Source organism: Manis pentadactyla, chromosome 19, assembly GCF_030020395.1.
Source record: "Manis pentadactyla isolate mManPen7 chromosome 19, mManPen7.hap1, whole genome shotgun sequence".
Classification (NCBI taxonomy): Eukaryota; Metazoa; Chordata; class Mammalia; order Pholidota; family Manidae; genus Manis; species Manis pentadactyla.
Genome location: NC_080037.1, coordinates 28,579,071 through 28,598,644, shown reverse-complemented (window position 1 = coordinate 28,598,644; position 19,574 = coordinate 28,579,071). Strand labels below are relative to the sequence as shown.

The 19,574-nt window shown below is 35.3% G+C and overlaps 1 protein-coding gene across 5 annotated transcripts in view; it reads left to right on the top strand.

The window, feature by feature from the left end:
* KCNT2 (potassium sodium-activated channel subfamily T member 2) overlaps positions 1 to 19,574 on the top strand; it is a 431,161-nt gene that overhangs the window by 233,577 nt on the left and 178,010 nt on the right. The gene's annotated exons all lie outside the window — the stretch shown is intronic.

Below are 19,574 nucleotides of genomic sequence, written 5' to 3'. Positions count from 1 at the left end.
TTTTATCTTTTAGACTTGCTACTAATAACATCAGTGGCTGCGTTTTAGTATCTCTTTGGAAGTTTTCTTTTTAAGTACTAATCACAGAGAATCTGATTTAAATAGCTTAAATGGTGCTAAGGTTTAAGCCTTTTTCCTACACTGAAAATTAAAAATAACAGCACCTTCTCTGTGAAGGACTTGTGAAATCAAATGGAAAAACACACGTAAATACTCCTGTTACATATGTAATTGATATTCAGGAACTGTCAGTTGTTTATCTAAAGGCTCTTTGTAAATAAGCTGCCTTATTATACTTAGCAAAAGGAATATTTTTGCAAAGCTTTCATCATACCTGATAATGTTGCTATGGTAAAAATTTAAGGAAAGCAGTCATGACATAAAGCATTACGTAGGATTCCTAAAAATAATTTAAATTTGAGTGCCACCACTTCAGATTTAGGTAGGCCAATTAGTATTTTAGGCTTATTTTCCTCTCCTGTTAAATGGCCATAATGTACATGCTGTGTCTTTTCCATTGGTTAGGATCAGCAGTAAGGGTTAAATGGTGTCTGAAACAGATCAGGTGTTCAGTAAGTGGATATTGAATGTGGATCTTAAAACAATATGTAGTTTCAGAAGACAGTTTGTAATTTGGAATGTCTTAAAATTCAGAGTGGACTCTGGTTGTTTTTTCCGTTCTTGAGCCAGCCAGCCATTGTTATCCTCAGAACAGATATATAAAATTCATTGAAAAAGTCTGTTACTACAAACAAAAAATTACAAAGACTATTTGCATTGATTCTTTTTAATATTCTTATTTTACCATTATTTTGATCACCTCGCTTAAATTGAGGAATATTTAAAAGCTTTATCGCAATAACTATCTCAATATTTCTCATTTATGGCACCTGATGAAATTCCTTTTAATAATGTCTGTATTCTTTTATGGCTGAGATTACAACATCTCAGAGGGGCTCTCTTTATATTGTAAAAGGATGAAAGAGTCCTATCTTCATTAAAGTGCCATAAAAAACAGTTTGGGGTGATATATGAGACTTTCAAACCATTATAATATATTTTATATCTCAGAATGAAGTTAAAAAGGTTATGGCCTTTACCTTTCAAAAAAGCAGTATATCAAATTGTCAGTTTGTGTGGTAGATTGTTAAATTAATGGCCTCCAATGAACCATATTCCCTTTGTCTGTCCTGTTCTGATGGTAACTTTGCAGTTTATTTCATGAAGAGCTGAAATGTATTTTCTCACCCCTTAAATATGGGCTGGTCTTACGACCTGCTTTGATGTGTAGAATTTTGAGAAATAAAATTTCAGTTGTTTTAAGTCCCCAAGTTTTGTATTTATTTGTTACCCAGCAATAGATAACCTGTATTATTTTCATAATAAAGTAATAATTGCTTTAATCTTAAACCACATTTATTTAGTAATATTCATTATATTTGTGTCTTTGTGTTCTCATGTTAAATATCATGTCTATCACAAGATATGAAATGAGTTATTTTTATTTTTTATTTCTACTTATTTAAATAGCCTCTTCAATATACCCTAAACTGTAAAACTTCTACAATGACTACAATTTATTTTTATTTTTTTATTACCTTTGTTTTTAATACAGTTTATTAAGTTGTAAGCTTACATTACTTTTTTGCTGCTTTTACACTTAATTTTTTGTATAATTCAATTTTTTTTTTTTAGATAATAATTTTTTATTGAAGGGTAGTTGACACACAGTATTACATTAGTTTCAGGTGTACAGCACAGTGATTCAACATTTATATACATGATAATTCTAGGTACCAGCTATCACCATACCAAGCTGTTAAAATATTTCGACTATATTCCTTATGCTATACATTACATCCCGGTTACTTATTTATTTTACAATTGGAAGTGTGTGTGTATATATATATATATATATATATATATATATATTTTTGTGTGTGTGTGTGAGGGCATCTCTCATATTTATTGATCAAATGGTTGTTACCAACAATAAAATTCTGTATAGGGGGGTCAATGCTCAATGCACAATCATTAATCCACCCCAAGCCTAATTTTCGTCAGTCTCCAATCTTCTGAAGCATAACAAACAAGTTCTTACATGGAGAACAAATTCTTACATAGTGAATAAGTTACATGGTGAACATTACAAGGGCAGTCTTCACAGAAGCTTTCGGTTTTGCTCATGCATTATGAACTATACACAGTACAATGACTACGATTTGTAGATTTTTAAAAGTAAATCCATGTTTTTAAAAATGAAGAACGGAAATTTTAATCAAATTGTGAATATATAAAATATTAGAAACAAAGACAATGTAGCAACCTAGCAACTGTTTATGCAGATCTACCATTCAGATCATTTATTTATCCTTTTCTCCTGAGCAAAATGAGAATAGTCTTTCATTACAGTAAATTATTTGTTATACTATTATTTGAGTTAAATATTGTATTATTATTATGATATTACAATTAAAATAGTCCACACCTTGATTATATTCACAAGGGAGAAGTCCATATAGACATGATTTCAGCAGCAGACATGCTTGTTATTTTGTTGCTCATACTCATTTCAAGAGAGGGAGGTAAACATCTTACGTCTTAAGAGAGAAAGAATAAAATCCTGAGTAGAATAATAGTTATGATAAAAGGTTTCTGAATATAAACCAAGTATACTAAAAATTATTAGATTCAATAGCATAAAAGAATACCGCACAGATAATTTGATCATTTATATCAGGCAAATTTCTTAAGAACAAAATAAACTCAAATAGATTTATAGAAAAACAATTTACTTTCATTAATTTGTTCTTTTAAAATAAATTTTCCAGAGATTAATATTGCAAATTCTGGAACTGCAAATTCTTTGATCAAATCTTCATTCTACTTTATACTACCTGTATGACTCAGGCTTCTTAAGTTCTCTAAAATCTGAGTTCTTCAGTATATGAAATGAAGATAATAAGAGAAGCTAATCTATAGGGTTGTTATGATTAAAAAAATACTGAAAAGAACATCAGCCACTAGTAATTGGTTCTTACCAGACTGATGATCATCACCGATCTTGAGTGCCTATTTCCCATCGTCCTGACCAATTTGTATTATCTTTGTTTCCAGGAAAAGTAACAGGATTTCCCAGAATGTTTTACAAACAGATTGCTATAGTCATTCAAAATGCACATACTTCTCATTTTGCATATTTTTTCTAGATAATAGAATGAGAAAGTTGTCCACCCACCTCATTTTGTGGGGCTAACATAGGCTTGAAACAAAATTCATTAAGGATAGTATTAGAAATGATAATTAAGGGCCAATTTAATTGAGTTGATGCAGTTGAAAAATATGTATTAGCAAAACAGTGTATTTGAAAAATGATATATCACCACAAAGTTGAAATTATTCCAGAAACAGATAACCATGTAAAAGGAGAAAATACTGTTGTGATTTAGTGGATCAAACAAAAAGCATTTGAGAGGAAATTCAGTCTCTATTCAAATTAAATTCAGTATCTATTCACAATTAAAAAAGAAAAAGAAAAAAAGAAGTGTTAGAAAGCTACAAGTACTCCTTAACCTAAGGAATGTTATTTACAAGATAATTTACAGGAAAAAAGAATATTTAATGAACATATATTGAAAGTCTATCCTTAAGATTAGGTGCAAACAAGGGTCCTGCTAAAATCACTTTTACTCAGCATGTAAATGTTAGGAATAAACATTTGGAATGTTATATTATATATATGTTATATTATCCATGTTATATGAGTAATTCATATATATATCCATGTTATATATCCATGTTATATGAGTAATTCAATTACTAAATTTAGGTTACCACTCTATCCTCAATTATAAATAAACTGTTAGGTCATCTATGTTTATTTTTATGTTTATTTTTATGTTTATTTATGTTAGGAATAAACATTGGAAAGTGAGGAATAAAATGGTCATAATCCACATAAGATTCTTTACAAAAATTCCAGAGAATTTTTCTTTCCTCCCTAAATATCTTTTCCTAAGGGAAGGTTGTCCATTTATATGATTCCCAAAATTAAATCTTTCCCTCAATATCCACTCTGAGTTTCAGTCTTGGGTCTCTCCTGCTTGGTCAATAGTTCCTATTAGGTTTCTAATAGCTGTTTCAAATGATGGTATCTGGAAATAGTTATTAATTTTCCCTGACCTAAAATTTGCTTTTTCCCCATTCTTTCCAGCATCATCGATCTAGAACCCAAAGCAAAACCCACACATTATTCTTCTGCTGTTTGCATCCAATCCATCCAGTCCTATAGGTTACAGTCCTTGAATATCTCAGGCTTACCCACTGATACAACCCTAGTCCGTGCCGTGATCATGCTTCACTTAGACTGTTTCAAAACATTCCCCTTTCTGTTTCTCTTAGGTATTCACAAGCTGTGTCTGTAAACTTACTGCTGCTCTTTGTATTCCCCAGCTCATTTGTAACAGGGACTGCTATTTGTGTGTATAACAGGCAGCCACATCTTCATATCTTCCGTGTCACTAGTCTCCTCTTTTCAATACATTGATGCCAAGAATTTACAACCTCATCATTTTTAAAAGATTCTTTCTGGTGGATGATTTTTTTTTTTGTCAACCTCTGTAAATCAAAGTTGAATGGTAATTAATATAGCTTTGGTTATGTTAAGTCTCTTTTCCATTTGTGAGAAATAGAAGTGACAGTTGGTACTGCAACATTGGAAAAAAATGACAACATTCCATAGTTATGATTAATAGGAAAATGTGATTTTATAACATCTTGTATTCTCTGTTAATCTCCTGTGGGACTAGCAATTCTAGTAAAGCCTTTTCAAGGTCAAATATCTGATCTGAAATAACATGGAAAAAAGACCATGCCTCCCCATTGTTGAGCCCTTCATAAATTGTCTCCACTTAGTGGCAAAACCATGATGAAAAAGGCAAAACATGATGGTTGATCAAGTTTTGGACTTGTTCCTGAAAGCCCAAATTTGCATGTAGCATGCGTTTTAATAAGAATAAAACCAAATATGTATCTCTTTCTTCATTCTATATTCCAAATATCATTAAAAAAAACCCACTAAACAGGAAAAAAATGTACTTTACTAGAAAAATAACTCTTATTGAAAACCCTTGAATAAACTTAAAAAATAAACTGTGTTCTCAAATTAGTCAGTTGACTCTAAAAGAAGTTTGCTATTTGTCTTCCATTCAGATAAAATTACTCCGAATATCATTGGGAGATGAATCCATGTTATATGAGTAATTCAATTACTAAATTTAGGTTACCACTCTATCCTCAATTATAAATAAACTGTTAGATCATCTGTGAATATGCAGTTTCCTTTTTTTTTTTGGTCAACTAATTATCTTTTAACTAAGGGTCCTATGGAAATTTCCCACTTCATTTTAACAGATATAAGAAGACACTATAATAAAAATTTTAAGTTTTTACTCACAAGTAGGAGTAAAGAATATAAAAAGCAGTTTGTAAATGAATTTGTGAATTTTCTATGAATTCTATTTTCCATGGTTTGAATATATTTTATAAGTCAACAGAACTTGAATTAAAGTTTGTGAATGAAAGGAAGAGTCCTTTCACAATCAGTAAAGTGTTAACTGAATGAAATACTTGCTACTACACAACTAAAACATGCCTGGAAGAATGAGTCATTGTACTAGAACAGTAGGAGTTACTTCTGGGAATTTAAAGAAAAAAAGTTTTCAATTGCAATAAACGCTTAAAATTTAGGCAAGAGTAAGTACTTCTTAATAATATTAACAATACTGTACAAACACGTATCTTTCTCATAGTTGATAGTCATGGCTTCCATTGTAAAAACAGTATTGTTTAAAATACAACCATACAACTTGGAGGAATGATTTGACTAAAACTGAAGGCCTTGTTCCAGGTCAGCTGAAACACTGGACATTCCAATGCCTCATTTTTTTCCTGCCCAAAGAAGGGAATGTAAAGATATTTCCCAGCAATATAAATATTGGAAATTGTCTTAGCTGTTTTTAAATGTTTTTATTTGTGCAAAGGCTTGACTTCCACTAAGTGGTGAGGTGTGAGTTTTTCATGCTGAATAATATTTCCATTTCCCATATAACACCCAAATGCACATCATTTTAAACTTCATTCTTACAATATACTTAAGAACAGAATGCTTTGAATCCCTATATTTTCAAGATAAAATACCAAAACTGAAAATTCTCCATTTTTTAGATGGAAATATTTTCTGATTCTTACCTCGTGGAGATCATTAGAAACCACTTAACATAAAGCCGTGTTTGTTTAAAACCAGCACAATTTGGAAAGTCTTAATGTTTTTTGTTTTTACCCCCTTTTTTTTCCTTTGCAAAATTCAGAATCATATGGATTAAAATGATAAATGAAAACCTGTATACCCTCCATTTGTATTCAAAGATAAACACTTTTCTACATTCACTTAATCTGTTTATACACACACATACACATACACGCACATTTTTATCAACATGCTTTTCCCAAGAATAACATTCCTCTATATACCCACAGAAACATTTTCACCCCTAAGAAGGTTAAATAATCACATGAGTCTGGTTCATTTTCAAATGTTTTCAATTTTCCCCAAAATGTCTCATATAACTGTAATTCACAATTTAGTATTAAGTTACTATTTTGTTTTTTATTGCATTTGCTTTGTTATTTAAAAATATTAATTAAATAATTTTAGATTTACAGAAGAGTAGTATCCACAGTCCGCAGGTTCCCATTTACTCTTCACATCACACAACTTCCTAGAATATTGACTCCTTATAGAGCCATGGTCCATTTAGTCAAAACTAAAACAATAACATTGGTATGAATTATTTTTAAGTGAAATACATCTTACACTTTGCTCCTCCTAACAAATATCAATAACTTGTTTTCCTTCTTGTAGCTTTTAAGAATTTAATATTGGCTCTATTAAGTAGCAAAACCAGCTTTCGTATTTGTTCTCTTTGGCACTTGATGAAATTGCTGTTGTACAGTAGGTATTTTAGGCCATTGTCTGTGAACCATTTATAGTTTGTTTAACTCAGAGCATATGTTTTTTTCCTCCATTAATTTTTTTTATAGTTGTATGTTCTCAAAGACTCAATTTCATGGTTTAGAAAACCAAAGTAGCGTATTTCTTCTTCAGTCTCTGGAAAGTGCCAGACATATTTTATCATATACTAGACATGCTTTTCAGTCTGTAAGGTAGTTTCTTGATATCAATGCTTTATAAAGAAGACCAAGTATATTCTCTTTCACTCTCATTTACTCATTGAAAACAAATGATGAATAAGATGGACTAGCTGTCCATTCCAATGACAGATTTCCTTATTTTCTTTACCTCTTACTCATCCTTAATAACCATTGAGCTAGTAGGTTTTTCCATACAGCCCAAGAATACCTTTCCAACTGTGCTTTTTTCTACATACAGCTTCAGTTATACCTTATAAGCTTCCTCCCATGCCCTTGCCACCCTCCATCTATACAAATTTCATGATTCCCATTATATTCTAGTCTCATCAGATTTTGCTTGATGAATTTGATAAATCTGATGGACATATTCTAGATAAGAAGTTTTCATGATTTAATTTAATACCCTCACCCCTGGAGTAATTACTTCTGTATTGAAGACAGTCTATTAAAATATGATTTTTAACTTCAAAAGAATGATATTCTAATACTATGATGGCTAGAAATTGGAGATGGACAATATTATAGTGGGATGTTTATCTGGCATTGCCTCAAATCATACTGCACAAGGACATATTTTGCACACAAATGTGTGTGTGTGTATGGCTGTGAATTAGGCCTTACTAAAGAATTGGAATGATGTTAGCGTAGTAATAAGAGACTAATGAAAATTTTAGGTACAGGTATATAAAATTTTATTTAGATAACAAAGTAACTCCAGAGTAAGTATGGAGTGAAGTGGAAAGGACAGAAAAAACCTCATAAGAGTGAGTATTTATGTTTCTATTATAGTTGTTGAACTAAGAGATACTGAGAAATCAAACCAAAGTGGTGATAATGGATATGGAGATTGAGAACAGATTCAAGAGTTATTTTGGGTATATTCTGTAGACAATAACTGATTGGCTGTGGGAACCAAAGAAGGAGAATCTGTTTTCTTTGCAACTCTCATCTCTTTTTTGTATATCATCACACTTAACATGACTTGTCTTATAGAAGTTAACTAATTGATTTATAGTTGCTTAGATGTTCATTTAGCTTTGGATAAGCACAGAGCTCCGCTTGACTCATACTGCTATAGTATACAGACTGTAAGATTTAAGAGCGTAAAATACTCCGTAAGAATGTTAAAACAAATACCATAATTCAGTAGAATAGAAATATGCAAAAATATATGAAATAGTGAAGAGGAAATAAACATAGTTTTTCTACTTGTGTAGGAGAAAACCCAGTTTTCCCCACTGTGCCTCTCTCCTGTGTGTCTCTTTTACCAGTAACAAGAACACTCACACGTGGACAGCAATGTGTAGAGGTTTCCCCCCACCAAGCAATTCTCTGAGATACAAACAGGGGTTCCTGCAATTCAATTCAATTCTGACACTACCCAGATGGAGTATCCAACCCTGTGGGTTAAAAACTTAGTCCCATAAGATCGCCTCCACCCCTCTGCCCTCCCTCAGGTTGTTGCCTGTGCTTCTGATCAACTGCTATCAGCTAGGGGTTCCAACAGCCCCCTTCTTGGGTTCCTATTTGCTAGAGCAGCTGGCAGAACTCAAGGAAATTCTTACTTATTTTTACCAGTTTATTAAAGGATGTCATAAAGGGTACACATAAGCAGCCAGGTGAAGAGAGATATAGGGTGAGGTCTGGGAGGGGACCAAGTTCAGGAGTATCTGTGCACAGAGCCGGGGTGCATCGCCCTCTGAACATGTGGATGTGTTTGCCAACCTGGGAGCTCTCTAAACGCCATACTACTGGGATTTGATGATGGCTTCCTCACATACACATGACCAATCACTAAATTTCTAGCCCTTCTCCCCTTTCTGGAGAACATGGGTGGAGCTGAAAATGTGAAGCTACCAGTCATAGCTTGCTGTTTCTGGTGTCATCCTGGAGCCCACCCAAAGTCAGTTTGGTAGAATAAAGGATGGTCTTAGTTCTCTGATTACTTAAGAATTTATAAGGGCTATAGAGGCCCTGTGTCAGGGGTGGAATCAAGGACAAATTAGAGCAATAAAATACTCCTGATGCTCTTATTACCCGGGAAATTGCAAGGATTTCAAGACTTCTGTGCAGAGACTGGAGATAGAAACCAATATATATATTTTCTATCATCACACAAATAGCTTTCAAATATAGAAGTAATGTTCCATTGTGATGTAGTAAGAACTAATTCTACAGGAGAGGGAGTGATACAGAAAAAGGGTATGAAAAATCTAAATACAGATTCCTGTAATTTTTTTCTACATCATTCATTTTTTCCAGAAAAATGTCATGTTAAAATGTATGTTCTTAGAATGACACTCAGGAGGTAATATTGGGAATTCCTTGATAGGGAAGGTGGGTATGAATGCATATATTTTACAAAGTAGTAAAAGAATACATATGCAGAAATCCAAGAAGGATGGAGACATCAAACAATATTTATTTAGACAATGATATGAAGCTTTCACAAGGAAATAGCATGAGATGTACACATTTAAATAGAAGGACATTCACTATAATTTTATTTATTATAAGACTAACTATAGAAAGAAGCAAAATATCTAGCCATATGAGAATAGATACATGAGATAGATCAGATGGGGTACGTGTAACGTATTATCCAACCCTAAGTCGTTATTAGAAATTATACTATAACAGAGCAGCACCAATGAAATAGAGGAGCTATGAATTCTTTGAAGTCGGGTACAATTTTGTAATGCTCTTCATACACATTAAATAATATTTCATTTTTATATAGAAACTTAATACTAGCAAGAAGGTGAGTTTGTTGCTGATGGTTGCTTTTAATTTACTTATTATAGATTTTACATTTTCACTTTTTTTTCCACAAGGTCCAAATTATAAGTATAATTAATGCCATAAAAATGTATGAATGGCTGTATCTAAACAGGGAACATATTATTCACTTAATTATGACTAGACGTTATGTTTATGCAGAGTATAATAATTTGTGCAAACTGCAATATCATTATGTCAGTAAAACATAATCTATATGAATTTATGAGTCTGTGCAACTAGCATTTGTTTTATTTTAAACCCACAACCAAATCATTTAATACTTTAATATAACAATAACTTTTATTGGTGCTAAGTTCTCATTTAAACCACCAAGCTGTCCTGTATTATAAATCATAATGGCAAAAACAAATGCATCAGCTAGTAGCTACTTCCTTCTTGAAAATGCTAACTCAGCTTCCAGTAAGGAATGAAAAAATAGGCAATTTAAAAAGTGGTAGCTATTTTTTAAAAACACCAAGGTGAGTGTAATTAGCTAAGTTATTTCCAACAAATTCTGGAAGTTTATGTGTTTGAAAATAAGAAAAAAAAAATTATAGTGCATTGAAATTGTGGATTAGTAATTTTGGTGAAAACATTTTCTCCTTGAAATGTTTATTCAACATTCTTTGTTTTTCAGTTTACTGAGATTCGGCTTTGTCCAAAGCTAAACAAAATAAATAAAAGCTCGATTTCATAATGGAGGTTTTTGTGAACTTCTGTGATAATAGCCTTAAGGTGATTGTCTAGTTTAATTTGTAATTTAAATGGCATATGTGTTTTTATGGTTTTTAGTATACAATGCCAATTTACTCCCTATAAATGTATAACTTACTTTTGCATAGATGGGCAATATTCCTTTTAACTTTTGCCCCTTGGTTGAATTAAAAATAATTTAAGAACACTATTATTATTACTGTTGTAGTGGCAGTTGATATTTATATAGTGCTTACTATGTGGTACAAGGACTATTTTTCTAGAACACATTTGTAGATTAACAATTAGTTTTCATCACATCTTTGTAAAGTAATATACTGCTTATCTACTGCTGTGTGACTCCCCCAAAACTGTGTGGTATAAACAATAAACATTTGTTATCTCATAATTTCTGTGGATCAGAAATTTGAGAGCAGTAATAATCAGGGTATTATGGTGTTGCAGGGAAGATGTCAGCTGGGGCTGCGGTTATCCAAAGGCTTGACTTGGGCTGGAAGGTCTGCTCCAAGGTGCTTCACTCTTCAGTCACAGGGTCGGAAAGTTAGTGCTGGCTGTTGGCAGGAGGCCTCAGTTTCTTACCTCTCGGACTTGTCCGTAGGACTGCTTGAGTGCTGTCCCTTAACTGGCTGTCCCCAGACCATCTGGTTTCAGAGCGAGCAAGGCAGAAGCTATGTTGTCTTTTATGACACAGCCTTGGCTGTCATGCCATTCATTTCCACAGTATCCTATTGGGCAGACAGACGGGCCCTATCCTGCATAGGAGGGAACTACACAGAATATGAGTATTAGGGTATGAGAAACATTAGAGTCCTTTTGCGAGCTGGCTACCACAGGTAGATTCTATTACTATTACCATTTTACAGATAAGGAAACTGAAACACAAAGATATTAAGTAAAATGCTGATGGTGCCATATTAAGCAGCAGAGCCAGGCCTTGAATCCATGTTCTCTTTCCTCAAAGTGCTTTTGGGAGGTATAGTTCATTTTATGCTGCTATAGTTCATTTTTTTTTTTTCCTGGATAATTATTTTTTATTGAAGGGTAGTTGACACATAGTATTACATTAGTTTCAGGTGTACAACACAGTGATTCAACATTTATATACATGATAATTCTAGGTACCAGCTATCACCATACCAAGTTGTTACAATATTTCGACTATATTCCTTATGCTATACATTACATCCCAATTACTTATTTATTTTACAATTGGAAGTATGTTTATATATATATATACATACATATATACATATATTTGTGTGTGTGTGTGTGTGTGTGTGTGAGGGCATCTCTCATTTTTATTGATCAAATGGTTGTTAACAACAATAAAATTCTATATAGGGGGGTCAATACTCAATGCACAATTATTAATCCACCTGAAGCCTAATTTTCGTCAGTCTCCAATCTTCTGATGCATAATGAACAAATTCTTACATGGAGTACAAATTCTTACATAGTGAATAAGTTACATGGTGAACAGTACAAGGGCAGTCATCACAGAAGCTTTCGGTTTTGCTCATGCATTATGAACTATAAACAGTCAGTTCAAATATGAATATTCATTTGATTTTTATACTTGATTTATATGTGGATACCACATTTCTCTCTTTATTATTATTATTTTTAATAAAGTGCTGAAGTGGTAGGTAGATACGAGATAAAGGTAAAAAAAATAGTTTAGTGTTGTAAGAGAGAAATGTAGATGATTAAGTGTGTGCCTGTAGACTATGTGTTAATCCAAGCTAGACAAGGGCAATAAAACATCCACGTATGCAGAAGATTTCTCTCAGAACAGGAGGGGGGAGGTTCTAAGCCTCACCTCTGCTGATCCCCATTTTCTCACCTGATGGCCCCCTGCGACTGTGCCTGTCTTAGGTTGTTCCTCCCTTGAGGAATCTTACCCGTCTCTGGCTAACCAGTCATCTTCCGGGGCCATACAGGGAAATGTGAAGTTGGTAAGTGAGAGAGAAGCCTTATTGTTTGAAAAAGTTAGCTTTTTACTTCTTTGCATATTTATGCCCTGTGGCTTCTATGCCCAGCATTTGTCTTGAGGTGTCTTTACCACTTGGAAGAATTATGATACTCAGTAAATTCGACATGTGGCACGAATTCTATTTAAGGGTTGTAATTAGGTAGGAAGAAGAAAAGCTATAGAAGTAGCAGGCGGAAGAAAACCTGGGAAGATTGATTATTTCTTTGACATATCTTCTTGTAGAGTAACTTCAGCATGGATAGGTTTTAAACTACTAATTAAATTGTGCGCACACATTAACATAATAGGAGTACAGTTATGTAACCAAAGCATACCTGTAATTACCAGCCATCTACAGTGAAACCAAGAAAACCAGTTAGGCACCTTAGGCATTTGTGAAAACTTATCTATGATATGGTGGATATTGTCCAACTGAACTTGAACAGCCTGAGAGAATTCAGATAAATTAAAACAACCCATTCCTGGGGAATGTTCACATCCCATATGTTCTTTTAACAGTAAATAATCTGTGGTTGTAAGATTTTGGAGCACTACAATTTGCACTTCTCCTAATTCTTGGTTGAGTTCCAACAGTATAGATCCAGTCAAATTTGTTGTTTTACTGTATGCACAGGCCAGCTTAGATATCTCCTTCTTCATTCCCATGGCAAGTCCAGGAACTGGTGGGATGAGTGCATCTACACCTGTGGCAGTGAGTGGATCTTTGTTGGGGTTTTTATTGCTGATCAACTTCTGGCATGAGTCTTCCAGAGAGTGCTGATGTTGGAAGTTTTTTTCATATTGTATCTTACTTGATTTTCGGGGTAGCCAAATTAGGCTTTGATCCTCTGTATAAAAACAAACAGACCCTTTGCCTACACTTTTATATGCCCTTTATATCATTGTGTAGAACTCATTAGAGGTCGCCACACAGGAACTGCCTTTTTTTTTTTTTAATCATTAATCTACACTTACATGACAAATACTTTGTTTACTAGGCTCTCCCCTATACCAGGTCCCCCCTATATACTCCTTTACAGTCACTGTCCATCAGCATAGCAAAATGTTGTAGAATCACTACTTGTCTTCTCTGTGTTGTACAGCCCTCCCCTTCCTCCCACCCCCCTATGGATGCTAATCTTAATACCCCCCTTTTTCTCCCCCCCCTTATCCCTCCCTACCCACCCATCCTCCCCAGTCCCTTTCCCTTTGGTACCTGTTAGTCCATTCTTGAGTTCTGTGATTCTGCTGCTGTTTTGTTCCTTCAGTTTTTCCTTTATTCTTATACTCCACAGATGAGTGAAATCATTTGGTATTTCTCTTTTTCTGCTTGGCTTGTTTCACTGAGCATAATACACTCCAGCTCCATCCATGTTGCTGCAAATTGTAGGATTTGCCCTTTTTTTATGGCTGAGTAGTATTCTATTGTGTATATGTACCACATCCTCTTTATCCATTCATCCATAGATGGACATTTAGGTTGCTTCCAATTCTTGGCTATTGTAAATAGTGCTGCAATAAACATAGGGGTGCATTGGTCTTTCTCAAACTTGATTGCTGCATTCTTAGGGTGAATTCCTAGGATGGCAATTCCTGGGTCAAATGGTAGGTCTGTCTTGAGCATTTTGATGTACTTCCATACTGCTTTCCACAATGGTTGAACTAATTTACATTCCCAACAGCAGTGTAGGAGGGTTCCCCTTTCTCCACAGCCTCGCCAACATTTGTTGTTGTTTGTCTTTTGGATGGCAGCCATCCTTACTGGTGTGAGGTGATACCTCAATGTAGTTTTAATTTGCATTTCTCTGATAATTAGTGATGTGGAGCATCTTTTCATGTGTCTGTTGGCCATCTGTATTTCTTTTTGGAGAACTGTTCAGTTCCTCTGCCCATTTTTTGATTGGGTTATTTGTTTTTTGTTTCTTGAGGCATGTGAGCTCTTTATATATTCTGGACGTCATGCCTTTATCGGATGTGTCATTTTCAAATATATTCTCCCATACTGTAGGGTTCCGTTTTGTTCTATTGATGGTGTCTTTTGCTGTACAGAAGCTTTTCAGCTTAATATAGTCCCACTTGTTCATTTTTGCTGCTGTTTTCCTTGCCCGGGGAGATATGTTCAAGAAGAGGTCACTCATGTTTATGTCTAAGAGGATTTTGCCTATGTTTTTTTCCAGGAGTTTAATGGTTTCATGACTTACATTCAGGTCTTTGATCCATTTTGAGTTTACTTTTGTATATGGGGTTAGACAATGGTCCAGTTTCATTCTCCTACATGTAGCTGTCCAGTTTTGCTAGCACCATCTGTTGAAGAGACCGTCATTTCACCATTGTATGCCCATGGCTCCTTTATCAAATATTAATTGACCATATATGTCTGGGTTAATATCTGGATTCTCTAGTCTGTTCCATTGTTCTGTGGCTCTGTTCTTGTGCCAGTACCAAATTGTCTTGATTACTATGGCTTTATAATAGAGCTTGAAGTTGGGGAGTGAGATTCCCCCTACTTTATTCTTCTTTCTCAGGATTGCTTTGGCTTTTCGGGGTCTTTGGTGGTTCCATATGAATTTTTGAATTATTTGTTCCAGTTCATTGAAGAATGTTGTTGGTAGTTTCATAGGGATTGCATCAAATCTGTATGTTGCTTTGGGCAGGATGGCCATTTTGACGATATTAATTCTTCCTAGCCATGAGCATGGGATGGGTTTCTATCTGTTAGTGTCCCCTTTAATTTCTCTTAAGAGTGACTTGTAGTTTTCAGAGTATAAGTCTTTCACTTCTTTGGTTAGGTTTATTCGTAGGTATTTTCTTTTTTGTGCAATTGTGAATGGAGTTGTTTTCCTGATTTCTCTTTCTGTTGGTTCATTGTTAGTATATAGGAAAGCCACAGATTTCTGTGTGTTGAATTTGTATCCTGCAACTTTGCTGTATTACGATATCAGTTCTAGTAGTTTTGGGGTGGAGTCTTTAGGGTTTTTTATGTACAGTATCATGTCATCTGCAAATAGTGACAGTTTAACTTCTTCTTTACCAATCTGGATTCCTTGTATTTTTTTCTTTTGTCTGATTGCCGTGGCTAGGACCTCCAGTACTATGTTAAATAACAGTGGGGAGAGTGGGCATCCCTGTCTATTTCCCGATCTCAGAGGAAAAGCTTTCAGCTTCTCGCTGTTCAATATAAGGTTGGCTGTGGGTTTATCATAGATGGCCTTTATTATGTTGAGGTACTTGCCCTCTATTCCCATTTTGCTGAGAGTTTTTATCATGAATGGATGTTGAACTTTATCAAATGCTTTTTCAGCATCTATGGAGACGATCATGTGTTTTTTGTGTTTCTTTTTGTTGATGTGGTGGATGATGATAATGGACTTTTGAATGTTGTGCCATCCTTGCATCCCTGGGATGAATCCCACTTGGTCATGGTGTATGATCCTTTTGATGTATTTTTGAATTCAGTTTGCTAAAATTTTGTTGAGTATTTTTGCATCTACGTTCATCAGGAATATTGGTCTGTAGTTTTCCTTTTTGGTGGTGTCTTTGCCTGGTTTTGGTGTTAGGGTAATGTTAGCTTCATAGAATGAGTTTGGGAGTATCCCGTCCTCTTCTATTTTTTGGAAAACTTTAAAGAGAATGGGTATTATGTATTCCCTGTATGTCTGATAAAATTCCGAGGTAAATCCATCTGGCCCGGCGGTTTTGTTCTTTTTTAGTTTCTTAATTACCGCTTCAATTTCGTTGCTGGTAATTCGTCTGTTTAGATTTTCTATTTCTTTTTGGGTCAGTCTTGGAAGGTTGTATTTTTCTAGGAATTTGTCCATTTCTCCTAGGTTTCCCAGCTTGTTAGCATATAGGTTTTCATAGTAGTCTCTAATAATTCTTTGTATTTCTGTGGGGTCCGTCGTGATCTTTCCTTTCTCGTTTCTGATACTGTTGATTTGTGTTGACTCTCTTTTCCTCTTAATAAGTCTGGCTAGAGGCTTATCTATTTTGTTTATTTTCTCGAAGAACCAGCTCTTGGTTTCATTGATTTTTGCTATTGTTTGATTCTTCTCAATTTTATTTATTTCTTCTCTGATCTTTATTATGTCCCTCCTTCTGCTGACCTTAGGCCTCATTTGTTCTTCTTTTTCCAGTTTCAATAATTGTGACATTAGACCATTCATTTGGGCTTGTTCTTCCTTTTTTAAATATGCTTGGATTGCTATATACTTTCCTCTTAAGACTGCTTCTGCTGCATCCCACAAAAGTTGGGGCTTAGTGTTGTTATTGTCATTTGTTTCCATATATTGCTGGATCTCCATTTTGATTTGGTCATTGATCCATTGATTATTTAGGAGTGTGTTGTTTAGCCTCCATGTGTTTGTGAGCCTTTTTGCTTTCTTTGAACAGTTTATTTCTAGTTTAATGCCTTTGTGGTCTGAAAAGTTGGTTGGCAGGATTTCAATCTTTTGGAATTTACTGAGGCTCTTTTTGTGTCCTAGTATGTGGTCTATTCTGGAGAATGTTCCATGTGCACTTGAGAAGAATGTGTATCCTGTTGTTTTTGGATGTAGAGTTCTGTAGATGTCTATTAGGTCCATCTGTTCTAGTGTGTTGTTCAGTGCCTCTATGTCCTTAGTTATTTTCTGTCTGGTGGATCTGTCCTTTGGAGTGAGTGGTGTGTTGACGTCTCCTAGAATGAATGCATTGCATTCTATTTCCTCCTTTAGGTCTGTTAATATTTGTTTCAGGTATGTTGGTGCTCCTGTATTGGGTGCATATATATTTATAATGGTTATATCCTCTTTATAGACTGAGCCCTTTATCATTATGTAATGTCCTTCTTTGTCTTTTGTTACTTTCTTTATTTTGAAGTCTGTTTTGTCTGATACCAGAATCACAACACCTGCTTTCTTCTCTCTGTTGTTTGCTTGAAATATCTTTTTCCATCCCTTGACTTTAAGTCTGTGCATGTCTTTGGGTTTGAGGTGAGTCTCTTGTAAGTAGCATATAGATGGATTGTGCTTTTTTATCCATTTTGTTTCTCTGTGTCTTTTGATTGGTGCATTCAGTCCATTTACATTTAGGGTGATTATTGAAAGGTATGAATTTATTGCCATTGCAGGCTTTAAGTTTGTGGTTACCAAAGGTTCAGGGTTAGCTTGTTTACTATCTTACTGTCTAACTTAACTCGCTTGTTGAGCTATTATAAATGCGGTCTGATGATTCTTTATTTCTCTCTCTTCTTATTCCTCCTCCTCCCTTCTTCATATGTTGGGGGCTCTTTTTAGGAGTGCTCCCATCTAGAGAAGTCCCTGTAGGATGGCCTGTAGAGGTGGTTTGTGGGAGGCAAATTCCCTCAACTTTTGCTTTTCTGGTAATTGTGTAATCCCTCCTTCATATTTAAATGATATTCGTGCTGGATACAGTAGTCTTGTTTCGAGGCCCTTCTGTTTCATTGCATTAATTATATCATGCCATTCTCTTCTGGCCTGTAGGGTTTCTGTTGAGAAGTCTTATGATAGCCTGATGGGTTTTCCTTTGTAGGTAACCTTTTTTTTCTCTCTGACTGCCTTTAATACTTTGTCCTTGTCTTTGATCTTTGCCATTTTAATTATTATGTGTCTTGGTGTTGCCCTCTTTGGATCCCTTGTCATGGGAGTTCTGTGTACCTCTGTGGTCTGAGAGGCCATTTCTTCCCCTTGTTTGGGGAAGTTTTCAGCAATTATTTCTTCAAAGACATTTTCTATCCCTTTTTCTCTCTCTTCTTCTTCTGGTTGCCCCTATAATGTGGATATTGTTCCATTTCAATTGGTCACTCAGCTCTCTTAGAATTCTTTCATTCCTGGAGATCCTTTTATCTCTCTCTGCATCAGCTTCTCTGCGTTCCTGTTCTCTGTTTTCTAGTCCATTAATGGTCTCTTGCATCTCGTCCATTCTGTTTTGAAGTCCTTCCAGAGATTGTTTTATTTCTGAATTCTCCTTCCTTAGTTCTTGCATATTTCTCTGCTAGTCCATCAGCATGGTTATGACTTTTGTTTTGAATTCTTTTTCAGGAAGGCTGGTGAAATCTATCTCCCCAGGTTCCTTCTCAGGGGAAGATGTAGCAGATGCCGAAGCTGTCTGGGTTAGTCTTGTCTGGATCATATTTTTTTGCCTTTTCATGTTGACAGGTGCTGTTGACTGTCAACTGGGAGGGCCAACCTTTTCACTTGCTACTGGCCTTTCTTTACTGGGACAACTGCGACCCCTAGTGGCTTATGTTGGGTAATTGCGTGTAGACTTTGTCTTTGTGTCTTGCCCGGCTGGAATGTAGGAATTTCCCCTTCTGTGGGCGTGGTCTGCCTTAGGCTGCTTCTCTTTTTTCACAGCACCCGGAGGGGTAATGGACAGGGGGGCTGTTTGGCTGTTTATCTCTGTGAGTTGTCTCAGAGCTGTTGCTCAGGGGGTTAGTTCGCCTGGTTTTCCCTGTAATTTCCAGCCACTGGGCTGTGACCTGTGTTGTCTCTGTCCAGCTGTTACATCCCTGTCCCTTTAAGACTTTCAAAAAGCACTCGCTTTTCTTTGTCACAGGGGCCTCAGCTTCGGCACCCGCTCAGAGGTCTTGCTGCCCTGTTTCCCTAGTTTCCAGCCCTCAATGCATGGACCGTGTCTGCGCTCTGGTGCGGGTGACGGGGGCTGGGTGTTTAGCAGTCCTGGGCTCCCTCTCCCTCCTGCCATGATCTTGGGAGAGGTGTGCTCGGTCGCGCCGTGCCGGGGGTTGTATCTTACCCCTTTCACCAGGCGCTGGGCTCTTGCACGTGTGGATGTAGTCTGGCTGTTGTTCTGTGTCTTCTGGTCTCTCTTTTAGGATTAGTTGTATTTGTTGTATTTTCAAAAATATATATGTTTTTGGTAGGAGATTCCCACTGTCCTA